The sequence below is a fragment of the Dryobates pubescens genome, chromosome Z (genome assembly GCF_014839835.1).
Source record: "Dryobates pubescens isolate bDryPub1 chromosome Z, bDryPub1.pri, whole genome shotgun sequence".
NCBI classification, from domain to species: Eukaryota; Metazoa; Chordata; class Aves; order Piciformes; family Picidae; genus Dryobates; species Dryobates pubescens.
In genome coordinates, this window is record NC_071657.1 from 63,076,785 (window position 1) to 63,085,818 (window position 9,034).

Consider the following 9,034-nt stretch of genomic DNA (forward strand, 5'->3'; position numbering starts at 1 on the left):
GCACCACTGATTGCTGTCTGAGACCCCTGAGGCTGTCCAAGATTATATGGTCTGAGCTGGTAAAATGAAAAGTCAAATTATCAGGTGAAAAACAAAAGATCAAAGAAAAATTGCCCTTGCAGAGGTGTGTAATGGGTTGAATTAGCAGCTGACTAATCTGTGTTCAGTCTAAAAAGCACCATAGCTCTTACTTGGGTTTGCCCTTATTTTATATAACTAGCAAGTATGCTCCTAGCTGCTGTGTAGCTCTTTCAATACCAGTTGTGTTAATTTCAATCAATTGAAAGGCAGTGAGAAAACAGTATGAATAAAAAGTGGAGAGACAGTCTTTAGATACCTAACTTCTTAACAATCTTAACATTCTACTAATGTTAACTGTGTAGTTGTGAACACCGGTAATAAATGACAGATTATGAGTATTCAGAAAAGATTTGCAAAGAGCTGTATAAAATATGGGAGATGCTAGTATGGCTATTTTTTGTTTCTCTTGTCACAGTCTTTACATCTCTATTTCGTTGTTTTGAACTTCCAGCATTCCTGTTACTCATGTGTCCCAACTTTTCTAATTTGGTGCATTTAATCTTTTTTCCAGTGTTGCCTTTTCTAGTCTATTGTTGGTAAATGCATTTCTGCTGATTTTGTGCTAACTGATGTGTGACCTTATTATGAAATCTCTTGCTGTGATCTTGATAGGTGGGTTTAGTACACAAATACTTTAGGCACTATTTACAAGGCAAAGAAAACATGATGTCTGTCTCCAGCATGGTACCAGGTTCTTATTTGTTGGTGCTCATAAGAGCATTTTCAGCTGCACGGTAAATATGTCTTTGGTTTTGGATATTCTTTTTCTCAGTGAATCTAGTCCTTTCTAATACCTGTTGTTACTCTGGGGATGGTGAATATGTTGTAAGCTTATTTTAATTTTCCAGTGATCAGAAATATTTGCCACAAGAAGAGGCAGACATGGTGATTAGGACAGCTAGAAGTGCCACTTAATGAATTAACATTTCACTGAAACTAAAAATAGCAATATTTCTTTATGTTGTTTCATACCAGTGAAGTATGCCAGTCTTTTAACAATGCTTCCCACAGAAACTCTTTCCCCTTAAGAAAAGATAGATTGTGTGACAAACTCTAGATAAGAGTGTGTACAGGCATGCTGATAGGAAAGGTGAAGGCCTTTGAAGATCATACATTTAATTAAGTATAATGGCTGTACTGTGGCTCTGCCTCTTTATGTAACTGTGGTTATGTTTTCACAAGCTAAATTTTGTTGGAAACATTCATGCTTCTGCTTTTGAAAAATATCCTCAGTGTACTGATTGTATAGTACTTTTCTCAGCTTGTAATGTGAAGTGATATTTGAGAAAGCTTTTGAAGGCTAATTGACTACCTGACTCTTGGTTCCTTGTGTCAAATCACGTTATGGCAAGAAAATCACTGTATGGAGTATTTTAAAATTTGCCTGCTCTAATTTTGCTTCCAAGAATCTAAGTGCACAAAAACTAAGGTGTAATTAGGCATTTTTGACTTTTGGATCCTAGAGATTTTGCATTTTGTGAAGCTAGCAATTCTTTATAAATAGAGAATACAAATTATAAGTACAAATTATTTTCCAGAGCAAATTAGCAGCATAATTTTGACAGATGAATTTGACAGAGTGATTTGAAGGAGAAAGAGAAGGTATTACAAGTGTACACTTGCAGCTTTTTGTGTTTTGACCTTAAATGAAATTAAACCTGTAATATTTTCCACTTATATCTTCTTGTGTTGACCATGTGACAAATTTCAAACTGTGTTGGTGTCTGTACTTATAAAAGTGCTTACTTTTAAGGCCACTTCTGAAAGTGTCCCTTCAGTGTTGAGCTGTGACTCATATGTCTTTCAGTGGTGCTCTGCTGTTTATCTGTAGTCTGTGAAGGATTATTTACATGTCTTCATGCCTTGTAGCACTTTTGAAATTGCTCTGAAGTGTCTCAATCTGTCTGCCAGGTTATTGAATTAACATCTGCTTCTGTGAGGTTGGAGCCTGACACTGGAATGAACATGTCTATGCACCACTGACTGTTGCATCTGCCTGTGCTAGATCCTTTATCAGGAAGAACTGCTCTCTTCAGCTAACAACCATAAATGTAAATCTGGGGAAACTCTTTCAGGCTGTACATTACATTCTTGCCTCAAACCCAGATAAATGGCCATTACTACATACACCTTTTCTTAGTGTTGTGTTATCAATACTAAAGGTGAGCAGATATCCAAAGAAGCCAAACTAATGAGTTTTGTAAATATGTGTTCCCTGTCTTCCCTTTATTATTTATCTCTTTATTATTTCCATATCTCCTCTCAACCTCATTTTCTTTTTTTTTTTTAAATCTTCCCTAGTATTTCCTAGATCTGTGCACACAGCTGAACACATTTGTTCCTGACTCCTTCTTTTCTCTGTTAAATGTGATAGCTGCATCAATTTCTTCTCCAGCCCTTTAGTAATACCTGTTCCCAGTAAGCTGCCATAAATCTTTTCTATAACATTTTCAGTTCCCCTTTCTTCTGATGGGGATTCAAGTCTAGTACTTTGATGGCTTTTAGTAGTTCTAATTGCCTTATCTGCTTTATTATGAGGGTAAAGCCTTTCAGCAACTCACTCCCTTAACCTTAGGAGAATGCCTCAGTCCCTAAGATGTTATCTTTTTGTCTTTTGTGTGTATTGTTGTGAAAAAATATTTTAGACCTGCAGCGTATCAATCATCTATCATTAGTTTTCTTCTTTGATCCTCTAGTATCCTGTATTATCCTTTTTTAGTTTTCTTTTTTTTTTTTCTCCTGTTGCTGTTTTGATAGCAACCTTGTTTGAGTGTCGTTCCCTCCCCCCCAGCTCCTCCCTTCTCTCTCCCCCCCTATCCTTTCTCTAATGTTTTACCATTTAGGCACTGTCTTCATTTCCATATTTCACTGTGTTGGTTTTGCCTCTTATCGCTTCATTAATTTCCTTTACTGGGAAGTATGAATTTCTGCTCATCCTTTAGACTCTGCTTTTTTTCCCCCTCAAAGTTTGTATTTTACAAAGTTTATAAATATATATCTATATATTTTTTTCAAAATAGCAGACAAAAAGGCAACTTCTCATGCAACTCATTGGAGATCTACAAAATTGCACCTGTAGCCATTTCACTAATTCTAAATATGCATTTTCTTACCAAGTGAATATTGTCACTATGTTTAAAAAACCTCTCTTTACTAATTACCTAGAACAGTAGGGATTAGCCAAAAATCCAATTGTTCCTGTAACTATCTAAACAAAATGACAATCACACTGTTTGCTATTTTAAAACCTTTTGCCATGTGCTCTGAACTTGTGTAGCATACTTAGTTTGGTTTTGGATTGAGTTGTGTTGTTATTTTACAATAGCAGTGGTGGGTTTTTTTTTTTTTTTAGGAGGGGAAATAGAATGAAAATCACCTCAATGTAAATGAATCCCATAGGAAACTAGGAAACACAAAGTCACTCTAAGTGATCGGATCTAAGCATATGAAAAGGAGCCATAGGTAAAAGCACGCATTGTAGGCTACATAGTTATAATTGCCCTTTCCCTCAAATCTGTCAAATGATGTACACTAATCTGCCACTAGAAGATGAAATAAAATTATTTGGTTTCCAGATACTTTCAGTAACATACCCTCTTTCAAAAGTGCTTAGCATCTATATGTGTATTTTTCATCCTTTCAAAATTTACTTTTGTGGCCTCTATTGCAATTCTTTTGTAATTGTACTCCTGTTTGAACTGACATCATAATATCACCATTCTCTTCCTCAAGAGATATCTAAGTTTTTCCTCAGGTGAGCTGTCCTGTGAGGTCACTGACATGGTCTCACAGAGGTTTAATCTTTCTGTCCATTTTTCCTGTCCCAACATTAGGACACTTCGAGAGCACTTGTAGGTTAGCATGAGACCTTGTAAACTAGGCTATGTTTACCCACATACAGTCTGCACAGCCTTCACTGAAGAGCTCCTCATTTTCATGGTGTACAGCATGTGTAGTTGGTTGCACAAGCGTGTTGCCAGTGCTTCATAACATGCCTCTTCTATGTCATAATGCACTGACATAATGCAGAGGCTTCTTCTTTGCTTCATATGGTACTGAAGTGCTCATCCAGTTGTGCTTGTGCATTTACTGTTGAGGAGAAAAGAGAGGACAATATGGTCTACACAGCAAGTATAGTATGGTATGTAAACCACTACCTAAAAGGTCCAGCTGGGATTGGAGACCACTTTGCTGGGAAAAAAAAAAAAAAAAAGTCTAAAATGAGCTGATGAAGAATAGCCTCTCCATGATAAAGAAATTTTTACTGCTTTTCTCTTGCACTTAAGATGCCATGAGTAAGATGGCTGGAGGTAGAATGTCACTGATTACCCTCTGACTCTGGAAACACCACCTTGTAGAATGAGAAATATCTCTTGTCATCTGCTGGAGAGAGGAGGAAAAGCCGCTCAAAGTAAATACCCATGCCTTCATCCTTATGCCGATTCCAGCATGAATGATACTCTGAGTTGTTGCTGCCTCTTAGCCAGGGTGATGATCTGTTTTTGTGTTAAGATTACTTTCTTCCAATTAGGTGGATTTGCTATGCATTCTGGATCACAAGGACTCACAGGCCTCACTGGCAGCAGATCTTGCTAGCTCTGTGAACACTCAGTCCCTCACTGAATTTGCCAGGCATCTGTTGCAGGGTTGCTCTTTTTTTGGACTAAAACTGTCATGGGATATCTGGGGAGTTTCAATGAGGAGTTCAATGTTCCTGTTGTAGTTCAGACATAGGAGATACTGTTTTCAGGTTAGGCCTGGACTGCGACTCTCACCTGCTTAACTTTAGGTAGGAAAAAATTACAGGACAGGGCCACTGCCATAGGAACTGATGACCATATATATACATTTCACCAAACTACCTTTCCCAGCAACTGTTATGTGCATGCTGGAAGGCCCTTTGGACAGAAGAGCACAAGTAATAAAATCAGCAAGGCACACGTCTTCCAGTTTCTCCAAATAGTCATCTTGCAGACTACTCCAAGGAGCTTGTATTAGCTGGGCTGTGGTTGGTGATCTCTCTTGAGAGTGAAAAACTGTGCTAAGCATTACATCCAGGAATCCAGCTGCTTCTACAAAGCTTATGAAAAATGCAAGAACTAACCAGAACTGGGAGCATTTTTCTTTGGGAGAGCTGCCCCACCCTCCCGTTTTTTGGTTCATGCTCCTGTAAACAGCTGGAAGGGTGAGTTGTTCTACCAGTGTTTGTATTCAGAAACCCAGTTTGGCTACCTGAGAAGGTGGTGCCCAATGCATCCCTTATGTAAGTCTAGGGGAGACTGGGTGAAGTAACTGGGGTGGTACCTACAGATGGTGGGAGTGAGCAGCTGCTTGTCATAGGAACCTGCAAAAGCACCAGGACAAGAGTTTATATTACCTTTTTTGTGGTTGTTTTCTGTTGTTCAAGCAACGCTATCCCTTCACCAAAGGTGGAACACCTTGTATATCACTCTGGAGACTATGACAACAAGCACTGAGCTCAAGGGCAGGCAGCCCATTATCTGGATTTGAGATTCCTAGTTGAAAAGCCAGAAGGGCTTTTTTCTCTGACTGGTTTATTGTACTTCTGTAGCACATTTGGTGTTAAAAAGGCATCTTTTATTTCTTAGATGTGTCTAATGGTCTCTGTTTACGTTCTGTGCCCTTTCTGCCCAGATCCATTAGATCAGTGTTATTTCAGTGTTTGTGACTGGACTGCATCCAACCTGAGCGAGTTCCCATAAGTCAGAATGGTCCTCCTAGGAAAGACAACTAGCTGTGAATTCTTTGTGTTCTGAAATGGCTTAAGTTGAAGGAAACTAGCTTATGCTTATGCATTCTGGTGCTACTCTGACTACTGTGATCAAGTCTCAATGAGAATGCAAGGCTGTAAATAAAACAAAATCTCCCAATTTGTCTGTTTTCAAAACAAAATTTATAGAACATTATATCTGTCTTGACAGCAGCTGCCCTCTGTGAGGCCTTTGCCATTTGCTTGGACTAAACAATTTGGGAAATGGCACATACTGAGCTGCAAATCTATGTCTGACTTCTTGCCTTAATTCCTTTAAAAGAATGCTGAATATGCTTGTACTCTGAGAGGTATGAGGCACCAGAACAGGCTGCCCAGGGAGGTGGTGGAAACCACCTCCCTGGAGGTATTTAAGACCAGGCTGGATGTGGCTCTGGGCAACCGATCTAGTAGAAAGTCTCCCTGCCCATGGCAGGGGGAGTGGAACTAGATGATCCTTGAGGCTCCCTTCCAACTCTGACAATTCTGTATTACTGTGTATCATGTGACTAATTCCCAAACTGTCAGGAAGCCTGGAGCCTCCTGTAGAAGAGAAGCCTGCAAAGGCTGTATGTCAAGGAGGTAAGGGAAGAGAAAATGTCCAGAGGTCTTGGCCTTTTCAGTAGTGTATTGGCTGTCTTGTCCTTAAGAAACAGCCACTGGCTGGGAGCTGCAGTGGTGATATAACTAAGAAAGTCTGACAGATGATGAGGTGGGATGTGATTAGCAAAGGGTTGTTTTTTACCTTTTTCTTAAACTAAGGAAGAAAGAGATATTCTGCCTTTGTAGGTGGGTGCAAAAGACTCATACCAAAGTGGAAGAGGGGAAAGTACAGATGCCACAGAAGACAGGTGGAATCAGGCTGCTATATTTAACTGCTTAAAGAGAACACAAGGACGTGTCTTTGCAAAGACAAAGGATAGAATCACAGAATCACAAAATTGCTTAGGCTGTAACATACTCCTAAGATCACTGAATCCACTGCTAAAACATTCCCGTAAGTGCCACATCTACACATCTTTTAAATACCTACATGTATGGTGACTCAATCACTTCCCTGGGCAGCCTGCTCCAATGCGTGACAACTCTTTCAGTAAAGAATCTTTTCCTAATGTCTAGTCTAAATCTTCTCAGTCACCACTTGTTATTTGGGAGAAAAGACCAACACCCCCCTCACTACAACTTCCTTTGAGGTAGTTGTAAAGAGCAATAATGTGTCCCCTCAGCCTTCTCTCCTGGACCCAGTACAGCCCCCTGGGGAATGCCACTAGCCACAGGCTTCCAACTAGACCCTGCCCCATTGGTCACAACCCTCTCTGCTCTGTCATTTCATTCTCTATCCATTTCATTGTCCACTCATCTAATCCACACTTCCTATGAGGATGTTATGGGAGACTGTGGTGGTTTAAGCCTTAACCGGGAGTTAAGAGGTCAGATGGGGGCAAGGCTGAGAATCTCTTCCCCCGCTTCCCCCCTCCTCTCTCCCAACAGAGAGGGAAAAAAAAAAAAAAGGGAAAGGAGCAAATCCACCAAGCAATAATTTGGAGTTGGCTTGGAAGTAGAGAGGTAAAGAGTTTTCTTTAAACCAAAAAAATATATATATATGTGTGTGTGTATATCTATCTATATATCTATATATCTATCTATCTCACAGGTAAGGTTCACAAGGGCAAGGAACACGGATGGATGGGAGAGGGACAAAGAAGAGGAATACAAAACCAGACTCTCTCTGAAGAGGCACGGAGGCAGCAGGGAGAAGGATCAGGCCTGACCACGTGGCAGAGAAGCAGGAAGGCAGCCACAGCAGCTCTCATGTGGGAGAGGCAGGAACCAAAAGGAGAGCTAATGACCCAATGCTTTCCCTTTTATACACTACCTGGGCAGGGAGGGGGGAGTGGAACAGACTCAGTTTCCCAAGGGGAAAACGCCCTGCAGGGAGGGCAAAGCACTCGCAAGCCCTCCACCCTGTTTTCAGAATGGGCGTTAACCCACCACAATCCATCCCTCTGTTCCACTTCCACTCTCCTGTCACAGCCCCTTCATCCAATCTTGACACGTGATATTCGAATCCTCGATGCAAGTCCCTGTCATCCCGGCTCGCTCTCTCTCAGGGCAGTCTCTCTCTCTCTCTGGTGCTGGTCAGTGTAGGTGGTGCTTGAACTGGGCAGGGTTGCGGAGAAGAATCAGGAATCAGTCTGTCTTTGAAAGGGAAAGAGAAAAATCAGGAACAGCCTGTTGCTGTAGGGACATCAGGAACAGTCCGTTGCTGTAGGGAAGCAGGAACAGGTGCAGGTGAGATGACCCAGAAGCTCTCTAGATTCGTGTGCAGTATGTATGTTGAGTCCTGGACACTAGGCTGGTATTAAGCCAGGAGGGAGAAACTTAGAACAACTTATAACTATTCACACAGTGACTATAATATGTTGATCTGTGTTGCCCCCTCTGAGTTCATCCCCTCTCAGCCAGTCACGTTCCACTGTGGGATACACTGAATGTCCCCAGTTTCTAACATGACCCAGTACGTGTGACCAGGCCCCTCAGTCAAGACCATCCCTTGGGTAGGTTTACCCCCACCAGCAGCAGGAAAAACCCACACCAACTTCCCCAGCAGGTTCTTCTCAGCAATCACAGGAACTCCATCTCCATCCACTGTTTGCAGCAGGACAGACTGGGCAAGACCAGCTCGGTTCACAGATCCTCTGCTGTTCACTAACCACATGGCTTGAGCTAGGTGTTTTTCCCGGTTCCTAAAGGTTCCACCCCCCATGGCTTCTAGGGTGGTCTTTAGCAAGCCATTGTAGCGCTCGACCTTCCCTGCAGCTGGTGCATGTTATGGGATGTGGTAAATCCACTCAATGCTATGTTCCTTTGCCCAGTCCCTTATGAGATGGTTCTTGAAGTGGGTTCCACTGTCTGATTCAATCCTCCCAGGGGTGCCGTGTCTCCACAGGGTATGTCTCTCTAGGCCCAGGATGGTGTTGTGAGCAGTGGCATGAGGTACTGGGTAGGTTTCCAGCCACCCTGTACTTGCCTCCACCATGGTCAGCACGTACTGCCTGCCGCTGGGAGACTGAGGGAGGGTGATGTAGTCAATCTGCCAGGCCTCTCTGTACTTATACTTTGACCATCTCTCCCCATACCACAGAGGCTTCATGCGCTTGGCCTGCTTGATGGCAGCACAGA